Source organism: Bos indicus x Bos taurus, chromosome 17, assembly GCF_003369695.1.
Source record: "Bos indicus x Bos taurus breed Angus x Brahman F1 hybrid chromosome 17, Bos_hybrid_MaternalHap_v2.0, whole genome shotgun sequence".
Lineage (NCBI taxonomy): Eukaryota > Metazoa > Chordata > Mammalia > Artiodactyla > Bovidae > Bos > Bos indicus x Bos taurus.
Window position 1 is genome coordinate 65,516,755 of NC_040092.1, and position 27,025 is coordinate 65,543,779.

Consider the following 27,025-nt stretch of genomic DNA (forward strand, 5'->3'; position numbering starts at 1 on the left):
CATTATCTTTTGTGATTCTACTACAGGTTTTTTTGTGATTACCATGAGGATTACATAACAAATTTTATAGCTATTATAGTCTATTTTAAGTTGAACAGAGTTTTATACCAAACTAAAACATTCAGGATGAGATGGCTGGATGGCATCACTGACTCAATGGACGTGAGTCTGAGTGAACTCCGGGAGTTGGTGATGGACAGGGAGGCCTGGTGTGCTGCAATTCATGGGGTCGCAAAGAGTCAGACACGACTGAGAGACTGAACTGAACTGAACTGAAAAAATTCAGAAAACTAAGATCATGGCATCTGGTCCCATCACTTCATGGGAAACAGATGGGGAAACAGTGGAAACAGTGTCAGACTTTATTTTTGGGGGCTCCAAAATCACTGCAGATGGTGATTGCAGCCATGAAATTAAAAGACACTTACTCCTTGGAAGGAAAGTTATGACCAACCTAGATAGTATATTGAAAAGCAGAAATATTACTTTGCCAGCAAAGGTCCATCTAGTCAAGGCTATGGTTTTTCCAGTACTCATGTATGGATGTGAGAGTTGGACTGTGAAGAAAGCTGAGCGCCAAAGAATTGATGCTTTTGAACTGTGGTGTTGGAGTAGACTCTTGAGGGTCCCTTGGACTGCAAGGAGATCCAACCAGTCCATCCTAAAGGAGATCAGTCCTGGGTGTTCATTGGAAGGACTGATGCTGAAACTGAAACTCTAGTACTTTGGCCACCTGATGCGAAGAGCTGACTCATTAGAAAAGACCCTGATGCTCGGAGGGATTGGGGGCAGAGGAGTAGGAGACGACAGAGGACGAGATGGCTGGATGGCATCACCGACTCAATGGACATGGGTTTGGGTGGACTCTAGGAGTTGGTGATGGACAGGGAGGCCTGGCGTGCTGTCGTTCATGGGGTCGCAAAGAGTTGGACACGACTGAGCGACTTGACTGAACTGAAAAGAATCTAAGATCTCATGTGAAAAGACTGAATCCCCAATTTTTTGCTGGCTGATTATGAAAAGCTTTATTAATCCTATATTCTCTATTAGTTGATGCTTTCATTAATTTAACATTTCATTGAGAACTTCCTATGCTCCAAGCCTAGTCTAGGTATTGAAATTAAAATAAATGGATGCTACTTTAAAGTTTGCTTCCCTCAGTAGACAATTTTAAAATATTCTTAATGGATACAAGTAACTCTCACCAAGTCTCCAGTAAGAATATTCTAACCTATTCCAGAATCTGAAAATGTAATAGCCATTAAAAAAAAGAAATATCAGTGAAAGATTAGCCTCTATTTCCCCTACATGGCTGCTATAAGTGATTTATGAAAACCACAGAGACCGTGACATAAGATACTTTCAAGTCAGAATATTTAAACCTCCAAAAATTACACATAAAATTTCATGGTTTTATTTGTATAAATTTCTGAAGGTCAGATTCTTAAGAGTCCATACACAAATGAAAATTTAGGAACTACTGACTCAAAACACATTAACAATTTACATAATATAATTCCATTTTGGGTTGAATATTTATTACACAAGAAATGTATATGCATACAATTATACATAAAGTGTACATTAATAATAAAAAGTCTGAATAGTTATGTGCCAATCATTATCCTGGGAGTATGGTAAGGAAAAAGATACTGGAGAATGTTCTCTTTTTACTTTACACTATTCTACATTGTTAGTTTTTTTCTTTCTTCTCTATTTTTCCTTTTTTTTCCCCCGTATGTATCCCTCAGATTAGTATTTTTTAATTAAAAAAAGAACACTGATATTAACAAAATTTGTCCTTAAGTCAGGGTTTCTCAGGTGAACATGTTAGCATATATCAATTCTATTTTTACATGACATGTCTGCTGTTTTTATTTCATGATAATCTAAACAAATCAATAAAAAACAGATTTGGGATTATAGATATATAGAAGTGTTTCATATGCTCTTAGCTACTACACAACTATAATCAAATTAAGCACAAATTAAGTTCAAGCATCATCATAAAAATCAATAAATTTATATTATTTATAACTGCTTAAAATGAAAGAATATAACTTGTAATGACATGATAAGGATCAGTTGGTATTCTCATTAGGATAAAATGGCATCAGTCAATCCATAAGTATCTAATGTCAAGCCATGAATATCTAATATTTAAAAAGCATACTATAAACTCCACTGCTCCCATTGAAGATGACATAATTGGATAAATTTTTCATTAATATGAAAAAACAAAACTGAACTAAATGAATATTTCACTTTTTTGTGGAATCTAAAACAAGCTGAATTCAGAGAGAGTAGAATGGTAAAATAACAAAACACTAATAAACGGAATATGGTAACCAATAATTATTATTTTTCAACAATAACTGAATCAGCCAAATCAATTAGATAAGAAAAAGCAATTAGAAGAATAAAATTTGGAAATACGAAGAAAAAACTATCAATATGTATACGTGAAATGTTTATATACCTGAAAAGCTCAACAGAATCAAATGAAAATAGTTTTTGAATAAAACAACCTGAATCTAACATTATTAGCTAAGGAAGACTAGCCACAGCAATTCTGAAAAATATTTTAGAAGTCAATGATGGGAAAACACAACACAGCCCTATTAATATTAAAATGCACTATAAGGTCTCAATAATTTAAATAAAAATCAACACCAATACAGGAAATCACAGAGACTAATACAGAGATATAGACTATTAAAAAAAAAAATCCCCAAACACATAGGCATTTGGTATATGTTAACAATGGTATCTCAAATTAGAGGAGAAAATTTGGACTTCGTAGATAGTACAAAAAAAAATTATATTATCATGTAAAATAAAGTTAGATTCACATCACAGTTTATCCTAAGATAGATTATAAGTAAATGAAATATTTAAACATAAGACAATAAAACTAGAAATGCTAGAAGAAACACAGAGAAATTTCTTTATAATCTACATGGGTAAAAGACCTTTCCAACTACAAATCAAAATATCAAACCATAAAAGAAAGCATTAATAAATTCAAGAACAAAAGTATTTTGTAAAACACGTCTGGAGGACACCAAAAATTCCACCACATGTAAGTCAACAAACTGGCAAAAATATTTATAAAAACAGAAATGCAAAGTTAAAACTATAGTGAGAAATACAAATGAAAGCTACATACTGCCATGCATAATCTGTGAGAATGACGAAAATCTGAAAGTTTGATAACATATTCTACGATGAAACAGACACTCATATGCTGCTAATGGAAGTATTAAAAAAAATCTCCAAAAAACATTAAATAAGCAAAGCATAAAACATTATAGATATGGTAACATTTATATAAGGAAAGGGGATGAGAATATATATTCATATTTTTATTTATGTGCATAAAGAAACCTGGACGAGATGTATAAGAAACTAACAGTGGCTTCCTCCAAAGGTGAGGAGGCAGAAGCCGCCCAGGAAGAGATTAAAGAGATGTTTCATTCTGTGTCTTCTCATAGTTCACAAAATTTTAGTTACCTACAGAAGACAATAAATAAAAGAATTTTACACTTAAAAACATTCAATGTATTCTATATAGAATTTTTATATAATGCTGACATTATATGAAATTATTAAAAATGACACAAGTTAAAAGTAACAAAGAGATATTCTTGTGAAAGACCTATACTTTTGGTAAAGCAATAAGAAATAGAGAAGAAATTAAACCTAAGGAGAACAGTAAGAAGTAAAAAGCTAACCAGAAAAGCACCTGGTAAGAAAGTCAAGTCAAAAAAGAAATTTCAAAAAGGAAGGGCTGACCATCAACGGCGAATGATACAGAATCAAGGAATACGAGAATAAAAAAGAGCTAATGGGTAAGTATAACTAGGTCATCTAAAGAGAACAGTTGTAGTATTTTCGTTCCAGAACTGGAGATGAAAAGGAAAGAAGAGAAGCAAGGATGCAAGACACTGAATAGTAAAAGGGTGAGAAAGACAGCATTAGCAAAAACTGGCAGAATGACAAAGCAAAGTGAAAACGAAAGCTGGAGGATTCCAACATTTACACAAGGTTGACCAGCTTGAGCATATGATAATTAGATGGAGCGATAACAATTATAACAACACTAAGAAGCTACAAGATACTTCCAGAAAGGTCATCTGAAAGGAAGAGGAAAAGAAAATAATAATTAAATAATAAACTCAGAAAAAATAATATATATTTTGTTAAAGAAAACCACAGAGGGTACTCAGTGATTATAAAGACCTCCAATGACATCAAGTAAAAATTAGACCTTTCAATCAAAACTATTCTTAAGAGTAAACTGCCTATTTCATGCTTAATGACAGCTTGGAACTGAATGTTCACAGTATTCTGAAAACAGGTATCAAGGAAGATCTCACACGTAACGGGGTGCATCATCTAAGGATCTTTTTCACATTAAGAATCCTATTAGAAAGAAAACACTAAAAGGTAATTGAATTTCCCTCAGTTATCTTCATCTCTGTCAGCTCCTGCTACAATAACTTACTCTCCAGAGCAGAGATAACTCAATTCTGTCCAGCAAGCATATGTTATGAATCTCCAAAGCAAACTTGTCTAAATCACTCTGGTCTTCTATCAAGGTTAGCTGTGGATATGAACTCTGACAGAAAGAAAACAAATTTATTTTTATCTTTTCAATAATTCACTTCTTCATGCTTTCATGGAAGAAATCATGAGACAAATATATGGTCTGCAGTTACGTTATAAAGTCAGTTAAAATGGTTTCCAGGACTTAAATAAAAAAGACTTAATTAATCATTTTTTAACACATACACAAAACAGTACTGATGTACTGAATTGGTATTATATTACCTTAAGCTTCAATTTTTATTTATAGTTACCTCTAATAGTTGGAGTTCAGTTAAAAAATACTATTAACCAGAAGTTACTTATGATCACACAAATACTATTTCAAGTACTTCACCCTTGAAAAGCTTTTAGTAAAGCATATTTTTAAAAATATTAGCATTCATTCTTTAAATAAAAAATCAACAAAATAAATAACAGTTCTCAAAAGGAAATGTATTTATGTGTATTCTAAACCAGCATTTTCTAATGAAAATGAAAGAAAAAAATTAAATTACAGTAAAGGCAATGGTATCAGAAATTCTGTGTCCCTTTAAAGTTGGAATCTAAATAAAACAAGATTATTCAGAACATAAACTAATTCAAATTCAGGCAGTAAGAAACTTAACTATTTAACACACATTATAAATGTATATAAAACTATGTGATATAAATAAAAATGTATTTTAATATAAAAATACAAAATATAAAATTTTATTCTCCACAATTATTATATTCAGTTTACAGGAGGAAAACTAAGACTCTGAGAGGTTCAGTGAATTCTTCCCAATACTTTCCAACTAGTAAATTTTAGAGACTAGAATCGGAAAATGTTTCTAACACCACATATTCCTGTTATATAACACTGTTTTTCTTTGTTTTGGGGTTTTTTTTTTGGGGGGGGGTCTGTTTTTGCCACAGCAAACAGCTTGTGGGATCTCATTTCTCCAACCAAGGGTTGAACCTGGACCACAGTCAAAGTGCCAAATTCTCATGACTAGACTACCAAGTAATTGCCATCACTGTTAACACAGTTTCAAATTAACATTACTTTTAAACACTAGAGAGAAGCTCAAAGAATTTGGCCAACTATGTTCCTTGCTATTTTTTAATATAAACTGTGCTAACCTGCACTTTATGATGTAACCTGCCTATTCCTTCATCTCAAGCACAATCAGTACTTTTTGGACAGAGCAACTCAAAACTGTAATTTGAAAGGCACTAATCATGGAAATTTGGAACACTATTACAACCTATCACTCTTGCTAGTAATAGGTTAAAAAATACTTTTGCCATGGCCTTTCCAACTGAATTGAATCCTTTCTGTCTCCAAAAGAACCAATATCCCCCACTAGTATCAGAAAAAAAAAAATGAATGTGTAGGCTATAATTATCATTTATTTGTTAACCAATTCTTTACTGAACACATACTGCGTATAAGGCAATATGCCAGGCACTATGAATACCTGATGAATAGACACAAGAGTTCTTGTCTGAGGGAAGCAGGGAGAAGAGCTGGAAACAAAATAACCAGACGAGTAAATAAATAATTGCAAACCGTAAGTAAATGCAATGAGAGGTTACAATAGAAAGATGTGATTTCAGATTTACATCGGGTGATTGGTCAGGGTCACCGAGAGGAGAGCAGACCAGGCTTTTGTATAAAACTAAAATCGAGAGGGAGGTGTGAAAGATGAGCAGAAGTCAGGATACATGACAGGAGAACTGCAAGTAGAGCATAGAGTAAAAGGAGGACAGTACTTGCCAGAAGGTGGAAATGGGAAGCAGGAGCCACTTTATACTGCATCTTCTGGACTGTATTAACAATGGCAGGGTTACTCTGAAACACATGGAAGCACTGGATGGTTTTATGTCTGATCAGCATAAACATGTTGAAACTTGTGTTTCAGAGTGATTACTTTGGCTATTTGGTAGAAGATAAAGGAGACATCTGTTGGTGGGGCGAGGGATATCAAATAAGAGATTATTTCAGGTTTTTGAACTAAAGATGTGATGGCTAAATCAAGAAATAACAATATTGGTAGCAGATATATTTTATTTAAGAGATAAACAGAATTTGATGAGAGACACCAAATGTGATATAATGGAAAACAACAGGTGATGACTGATTTGTGTAAGAAAGTAAACAGGTGGTATTTATTCACATGAGTAGAAGTGGAAGAACAGATGTAGAGAGAATTTCAGATTTGGAAGATTTCCCCCCAAAAGTAGAGATACTTATAAGAAATGTCAACTGAAGGCAAAAAGTAGACAGATCTACACTATATAAGTCTAAGGCTCTGAAGAGAAGTCAGAGTTTGAGATAAAAACCAGAAAGCTAGAGATAATACATGCGTAATCAGAAAATGAAAGGAAAAGGTCTTCAGATTTCTAAAGAAAGAAAGAAAGAAAGATCTCTGGGTAAGAAAGAGTAAAATAATTACGGCTTTAATCTCATAAAGTATAAAACTATACATTAAAACTGTTTCTTATTCACAGAAAAGGAATATATTCCACCCTGGCTCTTGATAACTGGGAGTAAACACAAGCCAAAAAACACCTACCTCATTTCCTAATTTCCTCTTTTTCAGACAATTAGATAATCTTTACACATCACTTACATGTGAGTTACTTGGACATAATAAGGCGCTGAAGAATGAGTATTCTACTTCCTATGGCAATCTATCTTCATAGACAAATAATGTGAGGAAAAAGTAGATTCATTCATTAGGAGAAAAAGAGGTCCTTGTTTATTTAGAGCTAAACTTTTAAGTCTCAGCCTGATTCAGTGTGTTCACTTGGCTAACACATGCTATTACTGAGGCCACTGACAATTCCAGCTCTAAGACTGACAGTAAAACACCTCCCAGAAAAGTGACTTCATGAACACAGATTTCACCAGTACTCTCAAGGAACTTTCTGACATATAAGTTCTAGATGTAAAAGAAAGGCAACACCAAAAATAAAAAAAGTAACATTTTAGTATAAATCCCAATGAGGAAAAAAACTGACTTACTGAATTTACTATAAAATTGACTTACTTACTAGAAGTCAGTAGTAATACATTTATATCCACTAAAGGCCTGTCTTTGGTTAAATCATAACGTTAATTCATATCATGTGTACTTACTGCACACCAAAATAGAAAGTCAAATCCAAGAAGTTTTTCAATCACAATGTAACTTGTGATTACACCAAAAGGACCGATCGCAGGTATATCAAAGCAAAATGTCATGTTTACTGAGATTCAGTATCTTTAACACAACATAGAAGAAAAGTAACTAGAAACATACTTCACTTTCATTGAGCACTTGTAAAAATTACTTTTAAACACATTTCTAGGTAACTTGACGCTAGTAAAAATTACTAATGTATTTGAATATCAGTGTGTCAAAGTAAAAGTTATTTGTGTAATATGACAAATATATGAAGAGATGTGTGACAATACCGATAGAGGATCTTTTAAATTGCTCAGTGTCATCAACAGTTAGTTCTCTTCTGAGCTAACATGAGTTTACACATTTACATTTACAAGGCTAAGAAATGTACTCATTAAAAGAACATCTTTCTACAATGACAACGGAGCTAAACTTATCTTCTACTTTAGGAAGTGAAACAATCTTTCATACATCTTATATTTTCCAACTGAAGGAGAGGTATATATATACCAGGAGTCAAAAGAGCAGAACTTGGCCAAACTTGAAATCTACCAAGAAACTTATTAACAATTCTCTTTCTCACATGGAAAATGGGGATAATAAAAAATGACCATCAACTTCATAGGTTATTGTGAAAAATAAATGAATTATGGTATGAAAAATTGCTTAGAATACTGCCTGATATATAATAAACATGCAATAAATCATAGCTATTATTAAAGTTATTATTATCCCCATCCTTAATACCTGGGTACAAACAAGAGTGGTGGACCTCATATGAAATTCTTCAAGAAAAATGACTATGAATTCCAAAAACTTAAGACAGTTCAGATACACTTGCATGATAATGATCAAATTACAGGAATAAAACAAAATATGATCACAATTGTTTGAGTTTAAGAACCTGAAAGTCTAAAGGACCACCAAAGATTTTTCTAATCAAAATCTAATTTAAGGTAAAATATTTTAATTTTAAGTAATGTATGCATATTATGCTTCAATTTCTAATGAAAATATAAACATTTATCCTTATAACTTATTTTTTCTATTATTTTGATTTTTGATTAAATCTAACCTTTTAAATGCATCAGTTCAGTTCAGTCGCTCAGTGGTGTCCAACTCTTTGTGACCCCATGAATCGCAGCACTCCAGGCCTCCTGGTCCATCACCAACTCCCTGAGTTTACACAAACTCATGTCCATTGAGTCAATGATGCCATCCAGCCATCTCATCCTCTGTCGTCCCCTTCTCCTCCTGCCCCCAATCCCTCCCAGCATCAGGGTTTTTTCCAATGAGTCAGCGCCTCACATCAGGTGGCCAAACTATTGGAGTTTCAGCTTTAGCATCAGTCCTTCCAATGAACACCCAGGACTGATCTCCTTTAGAATGGACTGGTTGGATCTCCTTGCAGTCCAAGGGACTCTCACGAGTCTTCTCCAACACCACAGTTCTAAAGCATCAATTCTTTGGCGCTCAGCGTTCTTTAGAGTCCAACTCTCACATCCATACATAACCATTGGAAAAATCATAGCCTTGACTAGACAGACCTTTGTTGACAAAGTAACGTCTCTGCTTTTTAATATGCTATCCAGGTTGGTCATAACTTTTCTTCCAAGGAGTAAGGATCTTTTCATTTCATGGCTGCAGTCACCATCTGCAGTGATTTTGGAGCCCGAAAAAATAAAGTCTGACACTGTTTCCATTGTTTCCCCATCTATTTGACATGAAGTGATGGGACCAGATGCCATGATCTTCGTTATTTGAATGCTGAGTTTTAAGCCAACTTTTTCACTCTCCTCTTTCACTTTCATCAAGAGGCTCTTCAGTTCCTCTTCACTTTCTGCCATAAGGGTGGTGTCATCTGCATATCTGAGGTTAGTGATATTTCTTCTGGCAATCTTGATTCCAGCTTGTGCTTCTTCCAGCCCAGCGTTTCTCATGATGTACTCTGCATATAAGTTAAATAAGCAGGGTGACATTATACAGCTTTGACGTACTGCTTTTCCTATTTGGAACCAGTCCATTGTTCCATGTCCAGTTCTCACTGTTGCTTCCTGACCTGCATACAGATTTCTCAGGAGGCAGGTAAGGTGGTCTGATATTCCTAACTCTTGAAGAATTTTCCACAGTTTATTGTGATCCACACAAAGGCTTCATTTTGTACTCCAAGGCCAAACTTGCCTGTTACTCCAGGTATTTTTTGTCTTCCTACTTCTGTATTCCAATCTCCTGTGATGACCAGTACTTTTTTTTTTTTTTTTTTTGGTGATAGTTCTAGAAGGTATTGTAGGTCTTCATAGAACCATTCAACTTCAACTTCTTTGGTATTAGTGTTTGGGGCATAGACTTGGATTACTGTGACACTGAATCATTTGCCTTGTAAATGAAGAAAGCTCATTCTGTCACTTTTGAGACTGCACCCAAGTACTATATTTCAGACTCTTTCATTGACTATGAAGGCTACTCCATTTCTTCTAAAGGATTCTTGCCCATAGTAGCAGATATGATGAAGTGAAGTGAAAGTTGCTCATTCATGTCTCTGTGACCCAATGGACTATACAGTTCATGGAATTTTCCAAGCCAGAATACTGGAGTGGGTAGCCTTTCCCTTCTTCAGGGGATCTTCCCAACCCAGGGATCGAACCCAGGACTCCCACATTGCAGGCTGATTCTTTACCAGCAGAGCCACAAGGGAAGCCCAATACTGGAGTAGATAGCCTATCCCTTTCCAGTGGATCTTCCCGACCCAGGAATCTAACCATAGTCTCCTGCATTGCAGGTGGACTGTTTTCCAATGAGCTATCAGAGAAGCCCATATAATAGTCATCTGAATTAAATCTGCCCATTCTCATCCATTTCAGTTCACTGATTTCTAAATATCTATGTTCACACTTGCCATCTCCTGTCTGATGACTTCCAATTTACCTGGATTCATGGAACTAACATTCCAGGTTCCTATGCAGTATTGTTCTTTACAGCACCAGACTTTACTTCCATCACCAGTCACATCCACAACTGCGCATTTTTTTTAGCTTTGGCTCGGCCTGTTCATTCTTCCTGGAACTATTTCTCCATTCTTCCTCAGTAGCATGTTGGACACCTACCAACCTGGGGAGTTCATCTTTCAGCATCCTATCTTTTTGCTTTTTCATTCTAACTTTTAATTTACAAATATTTTATTTCAATTTGACCCTGTAATATGAATATAAAAATAAGACAAAAGACATACTTGAATTATAAGTACAAAATTAAAAAAAAAAAAAAAAAAAAGAAGAAACCAGGATTCATATCCAGATTCTAACTCCCATGTGAACTGTGTAACTCTGGGAAATTACTGTGCCTCTCTAGTCTCAGCTTCCTAATTCTCTATAGTGGGCCTAAAAGCAACGGCTTCCTCTTTGAAACAATTTCATATTCCCAAGGTAACCCGAGTAAGCCATACAAAGCAATCTAACAGACTGGCAGTTGGTAAGCGCTATGTAAATGTTTGTCATTATTATGATCAGACTACCACTGTCTCTATAAAACAATTTAAACTTTATAGTTCATAATGTATAAAAGAAGTATGGATTTAAATATAAGAAAATATTATATAAAATGCCATATTAAAAATAAGATTTCAAAAATAGTTAATATGTACAAATCATGAATCACATCAAGCTAAAATAAATGTCTCATTATTTAGAAGCTTATATATTCTCTACAAGACTTCCTTATTCATTTTCATTGCCTGTATTCACTTTAATTTTTTAGTTAACAAGAAGATAAACTGTATCAGCTAATGGGAGGATAAACAATGAAAATAAATGAAAAATATGCTTTCTGCATTAATCAGTAGGATAAAAAAAAAGAAATGGAACAAAGAATTAGATGGATTAAGTTACTCATTGACATGGCAGGATGTAATTTAGGAATTATACATGAGTTCCCTACTTTTGTATTTCACTCCCAAGTAAACTGTCTCTTTCCTACGGAAAGCAAAAGAAAAAACACGTTCATATTACAGTGTAAAGCAGACATCTTTAATTCTATAAACAATCAATCAATTATATACCAAGTATCATGTTAAGTGATAGGAATTAGGAGCTAAAAACTCTTTCCGTAGCAAAGAATCTAGAACAAGCTACTTACTGTTACTGAGAATATTTGTTTGAATTCAAAATGTTTACCTTCATTATCATAATAGACTAAAAATCTATTACAGTTTTGAGAGTTCCTTTTAGGGCAAGTTTATTAGTTTTTATACTAAATGATCTCCTTATGTAAAACTCAACTATAATCTGTAGATATTTCCAATCCTGTAAAATATTATCTAGGGGAAGAAATATTCATGTTCAATACTAAACTCAAATGTCAAATTAAGATTCTATAGAGAATCAACAAGCAAACTATAATGCTTACTGACATACAAGGAACACTCAACAAATATTAGTTACTAATGTATGAACACCAACAAGGTAAAGAAGCAAATGCTAAATTAAAAATTTAATTTCATGTTCTTAAATCTAAAAGAATTGCCAAGGATACTGTCCTTTGCTCCGTTAAACAAATATTTACTGAACATCAATTATGTACCTTTTACAAAGAATTGAAAATTACAAAGGCACAAAAGACAGGCATGATTTCAACTTTATACTACGAGGCATGACATGTAAATAAAGAAATAGCCTTTAAGTTATTCATTATGAAGTCGACTTTAAAGGAGAGTGCTAGGATAGAGAATACGCTGCATCAGGGAAGAGTTACCAACTTTGCTAGGATAGTCACAGAAGGCCTCTGAAGAGATGACTTAGAAAGGGGAAAATAAAGTTTAGAACTTAGACACAAAAACCAGAAAAAAGAGCACACTCTGCTAAGACAGTCCTTTGACAGTTCATTATTCTTTCCAAAACTTTAAAAACTAGATTTCTAGAAGCACCAATTTCTGGCTTTCTATCTACCAACAGGAAGTACAACTTTCTGTTGCTACTGAATCACCTGGTGATCTCATGCTGATTATGGTGTTAAATGCCAGCAGTTACAGTAGAGACTCCCAAATTTGTATTCTGAGCCTACATTCCTCAAAGGAATTTCATGTTTATATACCCAACTGCCTAATGAACATCCCCACTTGGATGGCACACAGACATTTCAATTGTAACATGTTCAAAACTGGGCTCATGACTTTTCCTCATCGCCCTACCCTGATCCTTCTAAAGTATTATCACTTAAGCAATTCCATTCTCCTATTAAATAGTTGCTCAAACCAAAATCTTCCAGTCAGCCTTCATGCCCTTCACTCGTTCAACATAAATCTATCTGCATATCGTGTTGGCTTTAAAACAAAACAGATTAGAATTCAAGCAATTCTCACTACTTCTACTGCCGTTAGCTTACCCCAAGTCGGCATTTCTTATCTCATTTACCACAGTAACTGGTCTTCCTATTTAGGCCTTTGCTTCCCTTCAGTCTCTTCCGAAAGCAGCAACCAGAATGATGTACTTAAAATTTTACTCAGATTGTCACTTCTCTGCTCATTACCCTTCAAGAGCTTCCCAACTATTGAGAGTCAAAGTCACTGCAATGGGTTATAATGTCTTCCATGATCTAGTCCAGCATCTACTCTATAATCTCATATCCTCCTATTTGCTCATTTACTCATCCAATCCAAAAATGCTGGCTTTTTCTTTTTATCCTTTAAATGCTCCAGGCATAAAACTGCCTGTAAGCCTTGTACCATGTGCCCTCTCCAAACCCCTTAAACTCCTTCACCTCCTTTAAGAGGTCTTTTCAGCCAAAGCCTTCCTATCATCCTATTTAATGGCCACATAAGACTTCTTTGTTTTCCTCCAGAGCACTTTCTACAGTCTATCTTTAGAATCAATACCTTAATTTTACTGTTTATAATCTGTCTTCCCTCAAAAGCAAGTAATTTCCTAAAGACCAGGTTTTTATGTCAGTTTTATATTCTCAGCCCCGAACAGTGCCCTATACACAGTAAATGCTCAACAAACACCTCTTAAGCAAATGAATGTACAGAGACTAACAAAAGTAAGAGAGAGACATGTTAGAAGAGCTAAATTAGTTAGAAGATTAGTATGACTAATGGCTCAGCAGTAAAGAATCCACCTGCCGGAGAACATAGGCAAAACACTCTCTGACGTACATCACAGCAGGATCCTCTATGACTCATCTCCCAGAATATTGGAAACAAAAGCAAAAATAAACAAATGGGACCTAATTAAACTTAAAAGCTTCTGCACAACAAAGGAAACTATTAGCAAGCTGAAAAGACAGCCTTCAGGATGGGAAAAAATAACAGCAAATGAAGCAACTGACAAACAACTAATCTCAAAAATATACAAGCAACTCCTACAGCTCAACTCCAGAAAAATAAATGACCCAATCAAAAAATGGGCCAAAGAACTAAATAGACATTTCTCCAAAGAAGACATACAGATGGCTAACAAACACATGAAAAGATGCTCAACATCACTCATTATCAGAGAAATGCAAATCAAAACCACTATGAGGTACCATTTCACACCAGTCAGAATGGCTGCGATCCAAAAGTCTACAAGCAGTAAATGCTGGAGAGGGTGTGGAGAAAAGGGAACCCTCTTACACTGTTGGTGGGAATGCAAACTAGTACAGCCACTATGGAGAACTGTGTGGAGATTCCTTAAAAAACTGGAAATAGAACTGCCTCATGATCCAGCAATCCCACTGCTGGGCATACACACTGAGGAAACCAGAAGGGAAAGAGACACGTGTACCCCAATGTTCATCACAGCACTGTTTATAATAGCCAGGACATGGAAGCAACCTAGATGCCCATCAGCAGATGAATGGATAAGAAAGCTGTGGTACATATACACAATGGAGTATTACTCAGCCATTAAAAAGAATACATTGGAATCAGTTCTAATGAGGTGGATGAAACTGGAGCCTATTATACAGAGTGAAGTAAGCCAGAAAGAAAAACACCAATACAGTATACTAACACATATATATGGAATTTAGAAAGATGGTAACAATAACCCTGTATATGAGACAGCAAAAGAGACACTGATGTATAGATCAGTCTTATGGACTCTGTGGGAGAGGGAGAGGGTGGGGAGATTTGGGAGAATGGCACTGAAACATGTATAATATCATGTATGAAACAAGTTGCCAGTCCAGGTTCGATGCACGATACTGGATGCTTGGGGCTGGTACACTGGGACGACCCAGAGGGAGGGTATGGGGAGGGAGGAGGGAGGAAGGTTCAGGATGGGGAACACAGGTATACCTGTGGCGGATTCATTTCAATATTTGGCAAAACTAATACAATTTTGTAAAATTTAAAAATAAAATAAAATTAAAAAAAAAAAAAAAGAATCCACCTGCCAATGCAGGAGACATGGGTTCAATCCCTAGGTCAGGAAGATTCCCTGGAGGAAGAAATGCAGTGAACTTCAGTATTCTTGCCTGGGAAATCGCAGGGACAGAGGAGCCTGGCAGGCTACAGTCCATGGGGTTACAAAGACAGACACAACTTAGTGACTAAACAGCAGCAACAACAGTGCAAAATAACAAGGGGAGAGCAGTAGAATAGATGGTAAAAAAGTGAAAAAGGCACATCATGCAGGGCCACAAAAGCTATGATAAGTGCTTTGGATTTTTTTCAAACATAAACAGAGAACCACTGAAGTGTTACATAAGCAAGGAGATGATAGCACCCAGTACATGTTTCAAGATCATCCACACCGATATGCAGAAAACACATGAGAATGGAGTACGATTAAAAGGAGGAGGCTGCTGCTGTCATGCAGATGAAAGATGGCGATCTGAACTAAGGGAAGAGAAACGATACAAGTCCATAATTTCAAGAGAAAGTATAAAGACTGAATTGCCAGGATGTTTGAATCTATAGCAAGGGGGAAAAAAGGATTCAAGGTTGACTCTTAGCTTTCTGCTTTGGTAGGTTGGTAGGAAAGGAAGATCAAAAGTCTTTTTAAAAACATATGAAATACAATGTAATAAAAGAAGCTCACATATACTTGAGTGTTTACTACATGCTAGACATTGTTGTCAGTGCTGTACGTGGATCTCATTTAATTCCCACAACTACTACAATCCTCACTTTACAAATGAGGGACTCAAGAACTAAGAAATGACGACGGGAAAATACTGAGTATTAGAGTTCATATCAAAACCTTGGCTATTTGAATCCAGAGCTGAAGCTTGTAAAATTCAGACTATAGAGTACCATGATGTTTGTGAAAATTCTAAGTGGATCTATAAAATAACATTAAATAAATAAGCCTGGCACTCAGAAAAGTAACTTGGACCAAAGACAGAAATTTCAAAACTTCCAGACTAAAGACAGTATTTAAGCATTATGAAGACAGTTTACATTACTGAGCAGTGGAACACAGACACACAGGAAAAGGCTGCGGATAAAGTTCCAAGGAACTTCCATATTTAAAGGCTATGCAGAAAAAAGAAGCTAGAAAACTACTGAGAACAAGTCAAGACGAGAGACAGCAGGCAACAGCATTACATAATGAGATTAGGCTTACTAAAATAAAAACAAAGAGAGGTAAATACTAGTTTTGATTACATTGAAGTCATTGGTAATTCCAAGAAGTTTCAAAAGTGATGGTAGAAGCCTGACTGCCATGAAGCCAAAATGCCACAAAGAAATTCAGAGGAAAGAGAATATATGTTGAAAACTAATGTAAAGATTGACTACTAGAATGAAAGAAAAACAGGAGGTAGAAGAGTGAGGAGAAGGTTCTGAATTTGGTTTTAGTTTATTTAAAAATGGATTATATTATAACATTCCTATGCTTTACCAGGAGAAAAGGAAGAATGATTATGAGAAAAGATAAATGAGATAAGCAAAATCTTGAAAAGTAGGAATGAGGAAGGGCTTCAAAAACCAGCCAGGTCTGTCACTGAAAAATGTGGGTCTCTGGGATCCCTGGTGGTCCAGTGGTTAAGAATCTGCCTGCCAAGGCAGGGACATGGCTTCCATCCTGGTCCAGAGAGAATGCGCATGCCGCAAGGCAACCAAGCCTGTGCTCTGCACCAAGGGCAGCCACCGCGAGGACAGAGCAGCACTACAGTGAGAGAGGGTCGACACCGCCACGAGGGAAAGCTGGCTGGGCAACAGAGACCTACAGCCACCGGAAATGAACAAATAAATAAAACAGAATTCATAAAACACTGGGCCTTTCTGGTAGGATCACAAAGAGTCGGAAACCACTAAGTGACCAACACTTTCATTTTCACTGGTGGGAGGGAATTAACACACAGAAGATATTGATTAGCTTGATGATGGACAGATTCAGCATTCATTCCACTCTAATACAATCTACTTTTGCAAGAAATATGAGTTCAGGGAAGCTGGCAATACGGTTAGAGTAAGGCATTTGGTTTTGAGGAGACGGAAAAGGAATGAATGAAATAATTTATTTGGAGTATGGGAATTAAAGCCTTTCAGAGAAGGCATGTGCTTTTGGTGTCGTTTCTAAGAATCCACTTCCACATACAAAGTCATGAAGATTTACCATTATATTACCTTCTAAGAGTTTATGGTTTTGCTTTTGCATTTAGATCATTGATACATTTTGAGTTAACCTGTATGAGATAAAGATCAACTTTATTCTTTTGCATGTAGATATCCAGTTGTCTTTGCACAATTTGTTGAAGAGACTATTACTTTCCTCATTGAATTTCTTGTTACGCTTGTCAAAACTCAACTGGCCTATAGGTACAAATTTATTTCAGATTCTGAATTCTATTCTTCTGTTATACATGTCTATTCTAGTGCCACTACCATTATTATTCTATGTGAATAACTGCAATTCCATGTGAATTTCAAAAAATATATAACTTTTAAATCGCTGTCTACTTTAAGAAGCAATTTTTCATGCTCAAATTAAAATGTTGCAAACTTAAAAGTCAGACTATTAGCATATGGTCTAATATATGGTCCTGAAAACAAGGAACAATCAAAGATAATCATCAGTTAAAACAAAAACATTTACACTGTTCAGTTCAGTTCAGTCACTCAGTTACCACTTCTCTCTTTGAAGCCGTATCAATTCATTATGTCAGCAAATTGTACTTAAGAACACAAATGAGTAGCATTATATACATACCACACATACATGTACAATAAATGCTATGAATGACATTACTAGCATACCAGGTATAAAGAATTTTAATAGTTTTATCACTAATATTTGTACTTTTCCATTACTGACCGGTAAGATTCTCTTTCTAGTCTCCATCTTTTCCCCACTTAATAGACTCTTCATGTTATCAAAATTTTTATTTTTATATATTTAAATACAAATAACATAATGCACCTAAATTTTTTCCAATTTTCAGTTTTAATATTTGTTATTTTGTTCAGACTATGTCTATAGTGATAAATTTATAAATATATTCCAGTGAGATTGACTGATATATTGAAACTCCCCTTCAGAAAATTATCCCCTTCAGAAATTTCAAAAATTCATTGTTTTGTGTTCTGCTACTTGAACCCTGTACAATTTTCACATTTAATTTTCATAGAACTAATCATGTCTTACTGCACATCTAGCAAAACAGCTTAGTTTATATTCCCAAGGGGAATTTTACTATGATCAGAGTGTCAGGCATTTTAGGCTGGTATTCTTAAAACGTACTAAAAGCCTGTAAATGTAAGTTTAATATCAAATTAGGCCAATTAGAAATCCCCAATAAATTTCAAAGTTAGAAATTCTACATATCATAACTATCTTCTCATAATGCAATAGAATAAAAATTTTAAAATGTGAACAAAAAATAAAGGACAAATCCTTTGAATACTAAATAACTACCAGATCAAAAAGATACCAATTAAGAAACTAAGGAAAATGAGCACGCCATGTAATAAACAACAGAATGGGGCCACTGGTGCCCTCAGAATAACACTAACATCCTGACTTGTTCTCATTACTTTAAAAGGAATAAAACCGTGCTTTCAAATAAACAAGAAAAAGAGGAGTGCAAGGGAAGGAAAAAAATTACCAAAGATGCAACTGAATTAGAAAGCAATTTAACTCAACCAATCAATAAGTCTAAGACTTAGCTCTTTGGAAAACAAACCAAAAAAGAACTATTATACAGATAGTTTATGACAATAGTATGTAACAAAAGGAAAACCAACATCACTTATAAATACTGAATAATTATAACAATCCTTAAAAAGTCAGACTTGCTTTTTTGCTGCATCGCTTCAGTCGTGTCCAACTCTGTGCGACCCCATGGACTGCAGCCTACCAGGCTTCTCCGTCCATGGGATTCTCCAGGCAAGAACACTGGAGTGGGTTGCCATTTCCTTCTCCAATGCAGGAAAGTGGAAAGTGAAAGTGAAGTCGCTCAGTCGTGTCTGACTCTTAGGGACCCCATGGACTGGAGGTAGGCTCCAGTCCATGGGATTTTCTGGGCAACAGTACTGGAGTGGGGTGCCATTGCCTTCTCCCAGACTTGCTTATTATGTTTTTTTAAAAATCCTCAACCTGGTAGGATTTATTGATATAAGAAAATCTGTAAAAGTTATTAATATACAGCATATCTTCTATAGATTTTGTAATAAAAAAATATATATATATTCATCTTAAAGGTAATGACAAACGTAAAATGGAAAAATCAGTAGTCATCTACAGAAAAATATAACAACAAAACTCAGAGTAGAAAATTATAAACTGCAGCACTTCTCATAATACTTGAAGAATGGAAATAACATAAAAGTCTAATAAAGGAAGTCTGGCACTCTAATAATAATTATATTATTAGAAACATACAAAAATACAATGGATTACTATATACAACAACAAGAAATGAGGACACTCAATATATACTGACCATTGACCATACACACACATACACACATGGCAGGCACGTTCTTTATCGTCTGAGCCACAGTGGCAGCCCCCCCCACGCACACACTAAGGCACAAAACTGTATACACTATGCATTTATCTATGAAAAATGATATGACATTTGTAGTTTCTCCTTTAAAAGCATCCTATTGATTCTAATTTGGTAAGGGGGTACTTTCAGTGAGTGAATATATGAGTATCTTTAAATGACGGTAGGCTACATGGGACCTTTGTACTACTTTTGCCACTTCTTTAAATTCTATAATTATTTCAAGTTAAAGTTAAGAGAAAAACAATAGAGATAAATCATAAATGATAAACAATGAATGTCTTTTATTTATATTTTTCCTTATTTTTCTAAACTTTCTATAATGAACATGTACGTATCATTTCCATAATGAATAGACACTTATTACAACAAGAGGAAACCAAATGACCAACAATCACAAAAATCCAAGTATCAAAGAGGTTTAGTTCAGTTCAGTCCAGTCGCTCAGTCGTGTCCGACTCCTTGCGACCCCATGAACCGCAGCACGCCAGGCCCCCCTGTCCATCACCACCTCCCGGAGTTCACTCAGACTCACGTCCATCGAGTAAAGTTACCACCACTATCCCTCATCTGAACTGCAAGTGTATTTAGTGTTTGGGTGAAATCAACTCAGTTTCTTGTATTACACAATATTTTAGAAGTATTTTTCCTCTTTCAATTTCACATGTTTTCTTCTTCCTCCTCTCATCTTCAAACAAAGACATATACCAACACCATGACCACTAAAACTTCAAATAAAAATAATGAACTGCAATTTCAACCCAGAGTTACAAAGGAACTTCCCTATAACCAAGAAAGGACAATAAGGAAGATATTCCAGATTAGGATGGTAGGCTGAAATGGCAATTTTAAAAGTTTTTTTCTTCCTTCAAATCCTAAAAAATTATCAAAAGCAAAACTACTGGGTGAAAAAAAAACTAACAAAAATAGCCAGTAACAAAAGAAACATAATGTACACCACCAAACATTAAAAAATTGGTGGCCATTGGAAAATTAAACATATGAAATTAGAACTAAGGCTGCGGTAAGCTCAATTCTTAATTAACTGTGTCCTCATGAGTCCAAAGTAATACTGGTGAACTGACAACATTCTAAGATTTTTTCTTAATGCCTTCATATATGAAGAAACACAAATTGAGTAGGTATCATTATCTCTTGCTTCTTCCAACTGAAGACGCTAGAAAAACCCTACTGTGCAAAAACTGGTGAAACAAGTAAGGGAAAATACAGTCTGACTTCCCAGGGCAGACTCCAGAGTACTCTCTGAAATGATGGACAATGATTCAAAGCTGAAGCACATTTCTTCCTGATCAGACTTCTCCATGTTTCTAAAAAGATGGAATGAACCTTGTAGAAAATTATTAAAATCTTATAAGAGAAAGTAAAACTTAGATAAGCTATGAAGGCCTCCTCACCTATATCAATGGTCTTTCTCCCTCTCTTCATGATAGGCAAATAAAACTAGTCAAAAATCAAACAATAGCTCAGGTAGGGAAAAAAAAAGCTTTACAGGCAGGGAGGAGAAAGGAAGAAGTCACTAAGACAATCTATCTAAGCCAAACAGTAGCTGCATAAATACTACATAAACAGTAGTAAACATAAATCACCAATCAAGGAATAAATTAAAAAGAAATAAACTATTTTAAAAAAACTAGAAGATTCTATACAAAAGATAAAGAGCCATAGAAGAATATATAACAAAAAATGAAAGGAAATTTCTCATGATTTTTTTTCTAGAAAACACAAAAATGTAACTAAAAAAAAGATAAAAGTCAAAATGAAATAAGTGGACAAAGATAGAGAGGCTGGAGGTTTAAATAAACGAAATGAAGAACAAAATAATCATTAAAAATTACAAAAAGACAAAATAAAATATTAAAAACATCCTCATGGCAAGAGATCAAAGGAAGTAAAGCAATTAAGAAATAACTAACAGATATGAAAGACAGTCATATCTAACATAGACTGTGTCACTAAGAAAAGGAAAATAAAAGGCAAAAGATATTTCAAATTTTAATTTACAGAAATTTCTAAGAACTAAATGAAAACTCCGAATTTACAGATTATAACAAAAGACTATGTTCCAGGAACTTTTGATAAATAAGGCTCAATACTGAGTCATATTCTTGTTAAGAAACGAACTCTCTGGACAAATAAAAAAAATCAGAAACAGAAAACAAACAAATCATCAATGGGACAAATGTCAGACTATCCTCAAACTTCTCTGAAAGCAACACTCAAATCCAAAGACAATGAAGCAAAGTCTATAAAGTTTGCCAAGAATATTCAATTCATCAGGATGTCATTCAGATATAAGGACAGCTGGCAAACATTCTTAAGCAGGAAAGAATTTTAAGTTTACAGCACACATGAACCTTTGTCAGGGGGAGGGAAGGCGATAAAACCCAGCAATTAAGACTTGAGCCAAAAGAAGGAACCTGAGGGAAACTAAGAAATTATGTTTAATAAAAGAGGGGGTAGGGTAGTGAATTCACTTAAATATATTATAAATACTAAAGTACTATCAGAATTGTAGTTATAATACATGAGTGTTACATATGTAGACAATATTAAAAATAGAATATAACTTCAAAAATTAAAAGTTGAGAAAAAAAATGAAGTATGAGAAGACTCAGGTCCTCAGCTTTCATAGCAGATTGTGAACTGAAATATGCAATTTTAAACAAGTTATAAATGAAGCGCTTGTTTAAAAAAAAATGCCATCAACCTATTCATCCTTTTATAATGTATTAATAGCCTGTTCATTGAGAAAATGATGATTCTTTTGGTAAAGAAACTTTTCCTTCTGTTTTTCCACTGTTTAATTTTGTTAAATTTACATACAATGCTGTAATAAGCAGCCTTATATATCTACACTTACATACTATTACTTTTTTTCTTACAGATATATTTATAGAATAGAGTTACTGGGTAAATGGGGGTGTGTGTCTGTATGTGCGTCCATACAATTATTACTAAAAAATATATGACCATATTGCCCTACCATAATACTAAACTGTACATTTCCACTGCAAAAATAAAAGAATCCCACTGCCCACCTCATCAACCCTATCTTCTTCAACAGTACTAGCTATGACTCTTACTTTCTCTCAGTCAGGGACTAAAGAAGTGATATCATGATTAATCTCATTTACATTTCCTTAAATGTTCGTGTAAACATACAATGATCTGATTATCATTTTATATGTTCCTGATAACTTACATTCTTCTGTGAAATCCTTATTCATATCCTCTAAATATGTGCCTATTGGGTCAACTTTTCATTTATCACTTCTTAAGAATTATTGAGACAGTAGGGCTCCCCAGGTGGTTCAATGGTAAAGATCCACCTGCCAACACAGGAGACGTGGGTTCAATCCCTGGGTTGAGAAGATCTCCTGGAGAAGCAAACAGCAACCCAGTCCAATATCCCTGCCTAGGAAATCTCAAGAGGAGCCTGGCAGACTCCAGTCTCCATGGAGTAGTAAAACAGTCGGACACGACTCAGAAACTAAACAACAACAATTAAGGTGGTAAATATTGATTTATCAGTCTTTCCACGTTCCATCATGTCCTCCCACACGATTGACTGCAAGTTTCCTCAGCTTAACATTAAATGTAGTAATAAACATTTACTTCTATTCTTTCTAAAGTGACCTGTCTTGGTTACAGAATTCTTGCATATGCTTTAGTTCCACTTTTACAGTTTTCCAAATATTTTTCTAAAATATTAACTAGATCATCTTTCATCTTATATATCTTTACTCCATTTGAAACATTTTTTGTATATATTATTTTTATAGTATTGTTTTAATTAGTATTGTTTATCTGGGAAGTCAAGTACATCCTCAACATTCTTATTTCATAATCTCAACAATATATTCATGCATTTCTTTTTTCCATATTAACTGGATATTTATATATCCAAATATATTATGGGGAAGTTTTTGATATCTAGATATCTTTTAAGGGATATTTAAATTCTAAATACTCTATTATTCTAATGGAATGATATGTTAATGTTACTTTACTGAATTTACATATTAATTTGAAAAAAAATTTTTTGGCAATAATATCTTCTCTTTGTATTATGAAAACATTATGAAGACATTTGGGGAAATATGAATAATGTCTATATTTAAATAACAGCATTGTAACTGTTAATTTTCTGATTTGCTAACTGTACAAGATGACAACAAAGGACAGACACAGGAAATTCTCATTTAAGTAATTACAAGTAAAAGTTTATTATGGCTTCAACTTATTCTCAAATTCAGAAAAAGAGGACAGAAGCAAATACGGTGAAATTTAAGACACTGCAGAATTTAGAATGGTGAAGAGTAGTTCTTGTACTACTCATATCTCTCCTATAAATCTCAAATTATTTCAAAATAAAAGAAGGCTTCTACATTTCTGTCACTGTATGTCTCAAACCCACACACACAGAAAGATTTACTACCCAGTGTGGAATGACTCTCCAGTAGTTTATATTTTGCTTTTATCAACAAGATTTTATATTTTTGTTACAAATTACCATCTGTTTATTTTTTAGAGAATTCAACCCAAAATAGTATTTTTAACTGTATACAAACTTTCTGATTTCCATTCTTAACTGGCTACTGATCGCTGGTCAAAAGATAATCTATTAATTTTTTGCATATTTATCTTATATCCAATAATATTAATGAAGTCCCACTTAATTCTGGTGGAAAAATGCTCAAGAATCCCTTAGATTTTCCCAGATCATAGCATTAGTGACCTGAAAGTGCTATTTCTTCCCTCTCTAACATTCATATTAACAGGATCTTGCACTTGCAAGAATATGAAAAAGTTTTGTTAAACATTGTTAATAGAAGGTATCAATCACTCTTTTTTTTCCTGATTTTAATAGAAACAGCTTTAAAAATTTCAAATGATATTTAGTAAATGGCAGCAAACAAAACCATCCCAAAGAAAAACAAAAGCAAGAAGGCAAAGTTGGTTATCTGAGGAGGCTTTACAAATAGCTGAAGAAAGAAGAAAAGTGAACAGCAAGGGAGAGAGGGAAAGGTACATCCAACTAAATGCAGAGCTCCAAAGAATGGCACGGACATACAAGAAGGCCTTCTTCAATGAACAATGTATAAAACCAGAAGGAAACAACAGAAGGGGAACAACTAGAGATCACTTTAGGAAATTGGGAATATCAAGGGAACATTTGCTCAGAGATGGGCACAATAAAGGACAGAAATGGTAGAGACCTAGAAGACACCAAAGAGATCAAGAAGAGATGGAAAGAACTGTACAAAAAACATCTTAGTGAATCAGATTACTATGATGGTGTGGTCAGTCACCCAGACATTCTGGAGTGCGAAGTCAACTGAGCCTTAGGAAGCACTGCTGATAATAAAGCTGATGGATGCAATGGAATTCCAGTAGAGCTATTCAAAACCTTAAAGGATGATGCCATCAAGGTGTTACATTAAATATGACAGCAAATATGGAAGACCCAACATTGGCCTCAGGACTGGAAAAGGTCAATCCTCAACCCAATTCCCAAGAAGGGTAGTACTAAAGAATGTTCTACCCACTGGACAACTGCACTCATCTCCCATGCTAGTAAGGTCATGCTTAAAATCTTGAATGCTAGGCTTCAGCATTATGGGAACCGAGAAGTTCCAGATGTCTAAGCTGGGTTTAGAAAAGGAAGAGCAACCAGAGATCAAATTGCCAACATCTGCTGGATCATAGAGAAAGCAAGGGAATTCCAGAAAAACATCTGCCTCTGTTTCATTGACTACACTAAAGTCTTTGACTGTGTGGATCATAACAAACTGTGGAAAGCTCTTAGAGAGATGGGAAAACCAGAACATCTTACCTGTCTCCTAAGAAACCTGTATGTGGGCCAAGAGGCAGTAGTTAGAACCCTGTATGGAACAAATGACTGGATCAAGATTGAGAAAGGAGTATGACAGGTTTGTCTGCTGTCACCCTGTTCGTTTAACCTATACGCTGAGCACATCATGAGAAATGCCACGCTGGGTGAGTTACAAGCTGGCATCAAGATAGGCGGGAGAAGCATCAACAACCTCAGATATGCGGATGATACGACTCTAATGACAGAAAGCGAAGAGGGACAAAAGAGACTCTTGATGAGGGTGAAGGAGAAGAGTGAAAAAGCGGGCTTAAAACTAAATATTAAAAAACTAAGATCATGGCATCTGGCCCCATCCCTTCATGGCAAATAGAAGGGGAAAAGGTGGAAGCAGTAACAGATCTCCTCTTCCTGGGCTCTAAAATCACTACACATAGTGACTGCAGCCATGAAATCAGAAGACAATTGAACTTGGCAGGAAAGCTATGATAAACCTAGACAATGTGTTGAAAAGCACAGACATTACTCTGCAAAAAGATCCATACAGTCAAGGCTATTGTATTCCCAGTGGTCAAGTACAGTTGTGAGAGCTGGACCGTAAAGAAGGCAGAATGCCAAAGAACAGATGCTTTAGAACTGTGGTGCTGGAGAAGACTGCTGAAACTCCCTTGGACAACAAGGAGATCAAACCAGTCAATCTTAATGGAAATCAACCCTCAATACTCATTAGAAAGACTGAAGCTGAAGCTCCAGAATTTTGGTCACCTTATGCGAACAGCCAACTCACGGAAAAGACCCTGATGCTGGGAAAGACTGAAGGCAGAAGGAAAAGAGGGCGTCAGAGGATGATATGGCTGGATGGCATCACGGACACAGTGGCCATCAACTTGGGCAAACTTCAGGAGATGGTAAGGGACAGGGAGGTCTAGCATGTCAGGTCCATGGGGTTGTAAAGCACGGGACACGACTGAGTGACTAAACAACAACAAATGGTCATTATATTTAAATTGTTTTCTAATAAACATTTTTCCCAGAGTTTCATTAGGGCTGGATACTAAAATTTATAATGTGCTTTTTTCTACTTTTATTGATATTTTCATATGATTTTCTGATTTTTAATTGGTTGATTTATTCTGTAGGTAGATATCTTAATATTATCCAAACCACGTTTGGAGTCCATGAATAAATTCTAAGTGTTCACACTATACAGCTGACCCCTGAACTACATGGAGGTCAATACAATTTACCTTCCATATCCAAGGTTCCTCCACATCCATAATTTCCTCTAACTGCAGACTGTGTGGTACTCTAGCATTGACTACTAAAAAATATTAGCAGATAAGTAGACCCACAAAGTTGAAACCTGTTTGTTCAAGAGTCAGTTGTATAATTCTTTCATTACATTGTTGGATTATGTTAGAATTTTGTGCCCATATTCTTAAGTAAAATTGGTCTTCTGGAGTTTTATTTTTCCAGTGTCTTTTCTAATGTGAAATGA

General features: G+C 35.0%; 1 protein-coding gene across 5 annotated transcripts in view; it reads right to left on the minus strand.

Moving 5' to 3' along the window:
- The window catches only part of LRBA (LPS responsive beige-like anchor protein), a 756,962-nt gene that overhangs the window by 437,514 nt on the left and 292,423 nt on the right, over window positions 1-27,025 (minus strand). The window lies entirely within an intron of this gene.